Genomic DNA, 9,296 nt, shown 5'->3' with positions numbered 1-9,296 from the left:
GAAAAGGTCTTTCAAGCAAATGGTCCTAAGAAAAAAGCAGGTGTGGCCATATTAATTTCTAACAAAACTGACTTCAAACTAAAATCAATCAGAAGAGATCGAGATGGACACTTTATACTCATAACAGGAACAATTTGTCAGGATGATGTCTCAATCCTGAATATTTATGCCCCTAATATAAAAGCACCCATGTATGTAAAAGAAATATTACTAAAACTCAAGGCAGATATCAAACCACACACACTAGTAGTAGGAGACTTCAATACACCTCTCTCAGCAATGGACAGGTCAATCAGACAGAAACCTAATAGAGAAGTAAGAGAACTACTGGAGGTAATGAAGCAAATGGACTTAACAGACATCTATAGAACATTCCACCCAAATAGGAAAGAATATACCTTCTTCTCTGCAGCCCATGGAACCTTCTCGAAAATTGACCACATACTCGGAAACAAAGGAAACCTCCACAGATACAAAAAAATATCAGTGTCCACCTGCGTCTTATCAGATCACCACGGATTAAAGTTAGAATTCAACAACAATCCTACCTCCAGAAAGCCGACAAACTCATGGAAACTGAACAGTCAACTACTGAACCACACCTGGGTTAAGGAAGAAATCAAGAAAGAAATTAAAGTCTTCCTGGAATTCAATGAAAATAGAGAAACAACATACTCAAACCTATGGGACACTATGAAAGCAGTGCTAAGAGGAAAGTTCATAGCACTAAGTGCCCACTTAAAGAAAACAGAGAAAGCATACATCGGAGACTTAACAGCACACCTGAAAGCTTTAGAAAAAAAAGAAGCAGACATGCCCAGGAGGAGCAGAAGACTGGAAATAATCAAACTGAGGGCGGAAATCAACAAAATAGAAACGCAGAAAACAGTCCAAAGAATCAATGAAACAAAAAGTTGGTTCTTGGAGAAAATCAACAAGATCGACAAACCCCTATCCAAACTAATTAAACGACAGAGAGAGAACACACAAATAAATAAGATCAGAAATGAAAAGGGGGACATAACCACAGACACAGAGGAAATTCAGAGACTCATTAGATCTTACTACAAAAGCCTGTATGCCGCAAAACTAGAAAATGCAAAAGAAATGGACATGTTTTTAGATAAGTGCCACATACCAAAGCTAAACCAAAACCAGGTGAACGATCTAAATAGACCTGTTAGTCGCGAAGAACTAGAAACTGTTATCAAAAATCTACCTTCCAAAAAAAGCCCAGGACCAGATGGTTTCAATGCAGAATTCTACCAGAACTTCCAAGAAGAGCTAATACCTATACTCCTTAATGTATTTCACAATATAGAAACAGAAGAGTCATTGCCAAATTCCTTTTATGAAGCTACAGTTACCCTGATACCAAAACCACACAAAGACCCAACCAAGAAAGAAAATTACAGGCCTATCTCACTCATGAATATCGACGCAAAAATTCTCAATAAAATACTGGCAAACCGAATCCAAGAACACATTAGAAAAATTATCCATTATGATCAAGTAGGCTTCATCCCAGAGATGCAGGGCTGGTTCAACATACGCAAATCTATCAATGTAATCCAGCATATAAATCAACTGAAAGAAAAAAACCATATGATCATTTCATTAGATGCTGAAAAAGCATTTGACAAAATTCAACACCCCTTTATGATAAAAGTCTTGGAGAGATTAGGGATACAAGGGTCCTACCTAAATATAATAAAAGCTATTTACAGCAAGCTGTCAGCTAACATTAAATTAAATGGAGAAAAACTCAAAGCCATCCCACTAAAATCAGGAACACGACAAGGATGTCCACTCTCTCCATACCTCTTCAATATAGTGCTTGAAGTTCTAGCAATAGCAATAAGACAACATAAAGGGATCAAGGGGATTCATATCGGAAAAGAAGAAGTTAAGCTCTCGTTATTTGCAGATGATATGATAGTATACATAAGCGACCCCAAAAACTCTACCAAAGAACTCCTACAGCTGATAAACACCTTTAGTAATGTGGCAGGATACAAGATCAACTCCAAAAAATCAGTGGCCTTCCTATACACTAAGGATAAGGAAACAGAGAGGGAAATTAGAGAAGCATCACCTTTCACGATAGCCACAAATAGCATAAAATATCTTGGGGTAACTCTGACCAAGGATGTGAAAGATCTATTTGACAAGAACTTTAAGTCTTTGAAGAAAGAAATTGAAGAGGACACCAGAAAATGGAAAGATCTTCCTTGCTCCTGGATTGGGAGGATCAACATAGTAAAAATGGCAATTCTACCAAAAGCAATCTATAGATTCAATGCAATCCCCATCAAAATCCCATCAAAATTCTTCACAGATCTGGAGAAGACAATAATCAACTTTATATGGAAAAACAAAAAACCCAGGATAGCCAAAACAATCTTATACAACAAAGGAGCGTCTGGAGGCATTACCATCCCTGACTTCAAACTCTACTACAGAGCTACAGTATTGAAAACAGCTTGGTATTGGCATAAAAACAGAGAAGTCGACCAATGGAATCGAATAGAGGACGCTGACATTAACTCACAAACCTATGAACACCTGATTTTCGATAAAGGAGCTAAAAGTATACAATGGAAAAAAGAGAGCATCTTCAACAAATTGTGCTGGCAAAACTGGATGTCAACCTGTAGAAGAATGAAAATAGATCCATATCTATCACCATGCACAAAACTCAAGTCCAAATGGATTAAAGACCTCAATATCAGTCTGAACACACGAAACCTGATAGAAGAGAAAGTGGGAAGTACTCTACAACACATGGGCACAGGAGACCACTTCTTACATACAACCCCAGCAGCACAGACATTAAGGATCTCATTGAATAAATGGGACCTCCTGAGACTGAGAAGCTTCTGTAAAGCAAAGGACACTGTCGCTAAGACACAAAGGCAACCCACTAACTGGGAGAAGATCTTCACCAACCCCGCAACTGACAAAGGTCTGATCTCCAAAATATATAAAGAACTCAAGAAACTAGACTGTAAAAGGCTAACCAACCCAATTATAAAATGGGGCATTGAACTGAACAGAGAATTCTCAACAGAAGAACTTCAAATGGCCAAAAGACACTTAAGGTCATGCTCAACTTCCTTAGCGATCAGGGAAATGCAAATCAAGACAACTTTAAGATACCATCTTACACCTGTCAGAATGGCTAAAATAAAAAACACCAATGATAGCCTTTGTTGGAGAGGTTGTGGAGAAAGGGGTACACTCATCCATTGCTGGTGGGAATGCAAACTTGTGCAACCACTTTGGAAAGCAGTGTGGCGGTTTCTCAGGAAATTCGGGATCAACTTACCCCTGGACCCAGCAATACCACTCTTGGGAATATACCCAAGAGAGGCCTTATCATACAACAAAAGTATATGCTCTACTATGTTCATAGCAGCATTGTTTGTCATAGCCAGAACCTGGAAACAACCTAGATGCCCTTCAATGGAAGAATGGATGAAGAAAGTATGGAATATATACATATTAGAGTATTACTCAGCAGTAAGAAACAAGGACTTCTTGAATTTCGCATACAAATGGATGGAAATAGAAAACACTATCCTGAGTGAGGTAAGCCAGACACAAAAAGAGGAACATGGGATGTACTCACTCATATTTGGTTTCTAGCCATAAACCAAGGACATTGAGCCTATAATTAGTGATCCTAGAGAAGCTAAATAAGGAGAACCCAAAGAAAAACATATAGGCATCCTCCTGAATATTAACCTTCAGCAAGCGATGAAAGGAGACAGAGACAGAGACCCACATTGGAGCACAGGACTGAATTCTCAAGGTCCAAATCAGGAGCAGAAGGAGAGAGAGCACGAGCAAGGAACTCAGGACCATGAGGGGTGCACCCACACACTGAGACAATGGGGATGTTCTACTGGGAACTCACCAAGACCAGCTGGCCTGGGTCTGGAAAAGCCTGGGATAAAACCGGACTCTCTGAACATAACGGACAATGAGGACTACTGAGAACTCAAGAACAATGGCACTGGGTTTCTGATTCTACTGCACGTACTGGCTTTGTGGGAGCCTAGGCAGTTTGGATGCTCAACTTACTAGACCTGGATGGAGGTGGGGGGGGTTCCTTGGACTTCCCACAGGACAGGGAACCCTGATTGCTTTTCGGGCTGGGGGGGGGGAACTTAATTAGGGGAGGGGGAGGGAAATGGGAGGCAGTGGCTGGGAAGAGACAGAAATCTTTAATAAATAAATAAATTTAAAAAAAAACAGTAGCACCTAGGTGAGGCTCACATGTTAGCAAGTCTGGCTGCCAGCATAAGGTACAAGCTTGGCATCCTCTGGATCCCGGTTTCCCTGTGCTCTCAGGAAATACTTCCCTGAAGATTTCACCTCAGCGATGCTGGTCTCTTCTCCATCGTCGCTGACTTCTTAGCTCCACCGAGCAGCATCAAGTATCTCAGAGAAACAAAGGTTCCCTTTAGTATTGGTATTTGGTCATTACAGGAGAATCTTCAGCCCCAGATAACCAGAACCACAGGATCTAAATTCAGTATAACAAATGGCCCTGAGAGAACCTTTAAATTCCCTCTGAAACTCCGCAGGCCTGGCCTCCAGCTTCTGCACTGTTCTCGGTGTTCTTATCTCCCATGTTCCCACAGAAGACCCCACGGAGATCCTAACACAGCTCAAAGTTCCAAATCCTTCCCACAGTCCTCCCAGAAGCATGGTCAGCTCTGTCACAGCAATACCCACAATCCTCCCAGAAGCATGGTCAGGGTTGTCATGGCAATACCCACAATCCTCCCAGAAGCATGATCAGGGCTGTCACAGCAATACCCACAATCCTCCCAGAAGCACGGTGAGGGCTGTCACAGCAATACCCACTACACTGGTGCCAATGTGTCTTAGGGTTTCTATTGCTACGATGAAACACCATGACCAAAACACAGGTTGGGGGAGGAAAGAGCTGATTTGGCTCAAACTTCAGCATTGCTGTTCAGCACTGAAGGAAGTCAGGACAGGAACTCACACAGGAAAGGATCCCAGAGCCAGGAGCTGATGCAGAGGTCAAGGAGGGGCAAAGCTACCTGGCTTGCTCTTTATGGTTTGCTCAGCCAACCTTGTTAAAGAACCCAGGACCACCAGCCCAGGGATGGCACCATCACAATGGGCTGGGCCCTCCCTCATTGACTGCTAACTGAGCAAATGCCTGACGGGTGGATCTCATGGAGACATTTCCTCAACTGTGGCTCCTTCCTCTCTGATGATCTAGCCTGTGTCAAGTTCACAACAAGCCCAGACAGAACAAGTGCACTGCATGCATACCTGCAGACAGAGGAATCCTTTCACTTGAGACATGCTGTCTACTTTTGGTTGTTCTTTGTGTTTGTCTTATTTTGAACTACTAAGGATTGACCCCAGGGCCTCATATGTGTGGGTCAAGAGCTCTACCATGGAGCTACATTCTCAGAACTTCATTTCCTGACTCTACCACACATTCCCCAAAAAAAAAAAAAACCTATTCACTCTTGTGGGAACTCCTTCAGCCAATAGCCTTTAAGACACTGGTCCACTTTGGGCGTGGTCACACGTACTATATGTGCAGATGTAAAAGCACCCCGGGATGCTGGACGCAGTTCCAGCTCCACACTCACGCAGAGGACTGCTGATCTGTGAGTCTACCCCTAAACAAAGTAACTTTAATATATGCCATTCTGGGCTCGTGTGGGACTATTTTGTTATATGCTGCAACAGATCTCCTGAGGAGCTGTACAAGCTAGCATTCCCACCAGCAATGGAGGAGTGTTCCCCTTACTCCACAGCCTCTTCAACAGAAGCTATCATTGGTGATTTTGAGCTTAGCCATTCTGACTGTTGTATGACGGTATTTTGATTTGCATTCCCCTGATGGCTAAGGATGTTGAACATTTCTGTGAGTGTCTTTTTGTGGCGGACTTCTAGACCGGCGAGGAAGAATGACCACCACACCAGGATTCCACTCAGATCATGCTTTACTGGAGTACCCTTGATTGATGGGGAGCAGGAAATGAGAGGGCAGGAAAACGAGGGAGAGGAAGGGAAGGGCAGGGAGCGAAGGGGAGAGACAGCAGGAAGCGAAGGGACAAAGGGCACTTAGGCAGCTGCTTAAATAGGGATTGGTACACGGGTCGCCCTGTGATTGGCTGCCACCAACAGCTGACACCAGACCGCATCAGGATAGGCTCAAGGATCCTCATCCACCATGCATGCGGGAAGCAGGGGACACGCTGCTCTCAAAGGCATAGCCAAATATGGAGTTGTTTATTTCCAACAAGACAGGATGTCGGCACCATCTTGTAATGGCGATCCTGTCCGGCTCACTACAGTTCCCCCTTATTGTTTGTAAGCAATGAGCGCAGGACTAACGTCATCCAATCTGACCCCCACCTCATGATGTGTTGGTCGATCGAGGATGGAAGATATTTTCCGTGGACACACCTTCCCCTGTGCAATGGGTACTCGAGGAACCCCGGGGGTGCAAAGGCTGTGTCGCAGGAACCTACATCCACACACCTACCCAAGTACAATGGATCAACAGATCCCATGGGGTGCATAGGCTGTGCAGCAGGAACCTACATCCGCACACCTACCCAAGTGCAATGGATCAACAGATCCCATGGGGTGCATAGGCTATGCACGATGGAAGCCCTAAGCGTCTCTTAGTGCTGACAACCATATCTGGGGGAAGGAGCCACACTCCAGGGTAGCTAATGCCTGAGAGATTATAACCTTATCCCAATATAGCCTTATCCCTATTGGTCTGGGCTCGAAGGCAGCAAACCAACCACAGGCACAATACACAGCCACCCAGGGAGCTTGCCAAAAAACATGCCCACGCAACTGAAAGCACAGGGACCCTTTCTCTGTAATGTAACGTGCTTCTCCTAAAAGGGCCACTTTAGACTTATACATTAAAAATGGTAAATCAAGGTTTCTATTGGTGGTAAAAATCTGGGGAAAACTGGCATCATGCCGAACAGGCATCGCCTTTGGGAAGGCTGACAGGATTCCCCTTCAGTGCTCCGCCTTCCCCTGGATCCACATCATCAGGGATGTCAGCAGGAACTTCCTCCAGAGACTCAGCCTCATCCTTAGGAACTTCCTTGATCATGCCAGTCAGCCGGCTTGGAACCCAAAGCGGAGCCTCTTGGCTCTGTGGAAAAACACATACAGCTCCCCTGGATCTTGCCACCACAAGATCCGGTCCATACCATTTGTTATCCAATACATCTTTCCACATCACATATTCCTTTTGTTCCATAGGGCCTGCTGCATGCTTTTCAGCTGCTGCAGTACCCGACTCATTCAGATTTTAAAAATTAAGTGTGAAGAGAGCAAGGGAGATTCTTTCCCTGGGGGAAGCAGATTCAGCTATTCCCCCTTTTTGTTTTTGTAGAATTTTTTTAATATTTTTGTTGGCTCTCTCCATAATACCTTGTCCTTGTGGATTGTATGGAAGACCCGTAATGTGGGTCACTTGGAGCTGTGCACAAAAGGCACGAAATCCATGGGAGGTATATGCCGGGCCATTGTCTGTCTTAAGGCGTAGGGGTTTTCCCCAGGCAGCCCAGGCCTCAAGGCAATGTGTTTTTACATGAGTTACCTTTTCTCCCGCTAGGGGCGTGGCATGAATAATGCCAGAAAAGGTATCCACTGATACATGTAAATATTTTAATTTGTCAAGTTCAGGCACATGGGTAACATTTATTTGCCACAATGCATTAGGTTGCAGCCCTCTAGGATTGACCCCAACATGTAGAAAAATGAAAATAGATCCATATCCATCTCCATGTACAAAACTTAAGTTTAAATGAGCCAAAGGCCTTAGCATATAAAAATTATGTTGAACCTCACAGAGAAAAAATTTTGAAGCACACTTTGCCATACCTTAAACATAGCCTCAGTGGCACAAACATTGTGAGAAACCATAAATTAGATCTCCTGAATTGAGAAGCTTTTGTATAACAAGGCTATAGAGTGGGAAAAGATCTTTATTTATTATAAATCCATTCCAAAAATATATGAACCCAGGAAATTAGTTATTAAAAATTCAAAAAATATTTGTTACAGACCTAAACTGAAAACTCTCAACAGACGAACTTAAAAATGACTGAGACATTTAAAAAATGTTCCCTTTAGCCCTCAGAGAAATGCAAACCAAAACTCTGAGACTTTATCTTATCCTTGTAGAAATGACCAAGATTAAAAATTACTGCTAACAATTTATGCTTAAGAAAATGTGGTTAAAGAAAAAACCTTATTGCTGGAAGTGTAAACTGACATAGCCATCTTTGGATCATACATCGTATTGAAAAACCTGAACAAACCCGACTCTCCCAGCAGGAAGAGAAGAACCAAAAATCCAGGGCCAGCCTGTTCAGCGACCCTGCATCAGGAACTAGTTGAAGACAAAACCAGACTGCAATCCTGATAACAATCCCGAGAAACAGTGAGTTTCCTCCTTGTGATTATCAGCTTGCTGTTTTAGGAACTAGCTGACTACGACCTTGGGAGTGGTCCTGAGGCAGGGAGTCCCCCTGCAACCACCAGTGGATTTTTTGGAATTTATGACCCTCCTGGACCACTGGGCTGTGGCCTCTTTTTTCAAAAATTCTTTCTCCCAGTACCTCGGGGTCGAACTCCTCCCCCGCCAACCAAGGCCACGTGCATGTGACCTCAGCAAGGAAGGTCTCCAGCGAGCCATGGGGGGAGGGGGGGGGGCTGCGCCATCCCGAGACCCGAGTGAGAGTCTCCTCAGCATTGAGAGTCTCTCATTATGTCTATTTTTTAAAATTAGGCAAATATCTACCTCAAAACTTAGCAATACCCTTTTTGGGGCCTAAATACAAAGTTGTTTAACCACAAGAACATGTGCTCAGCCGCTCAGCCTTGCTTGGAGGCTTGGCTGAGCAGAGCGGCTGGGCCCGACAGTTCAAGCTGGTGAGCCTTACCACGGTCATGCTGTGCTTCTATGCCCTGAGGCCCATGCTGGGAGTGGCCTAGCGTTCTAGCCTTGTCGGTCCTCAAGGCAGGTCCTGTGTTTGTAGCTCTGCAGACCCTCAGTGCTGCTAGGCCTTGGAGCCACAGCTGTTCACATTCTACAAAATCCGGAGGCCTCAGTAACTCGAACCAGAAGAATATAATTCCCTTCCTTAGTATATCTTGTTTAGCGGCCAGATCTCTACCAAGCCTATCATAGGATGACACATTAAGATTGCCAGAGGCGGCTTTTTCCAGTTCTTCCTCCTCCTGAGGGTCTAACTCCT

This window comes from Microtus oregoni, unplaced genomic scaffold, assembly GCF_018167655.1.
Source record: "Microtus oregoni isolate MIOR12 unplaced genomic scaffold, Mior012 000046F_ref0000063, whole genome shotgun sequence".
Classification (NCBI taxonomy): domain Eukaryota; kingdom Metazoa; phylum Chordata; class Mammalia; order Rodentia; family Cricetidae; genus Microtus; species Microtus oregoni.
The sequence above is the reverse complement of the archived record's forward strand: the minus strand, read 5'-3'. Positions refer to the sequence as shown.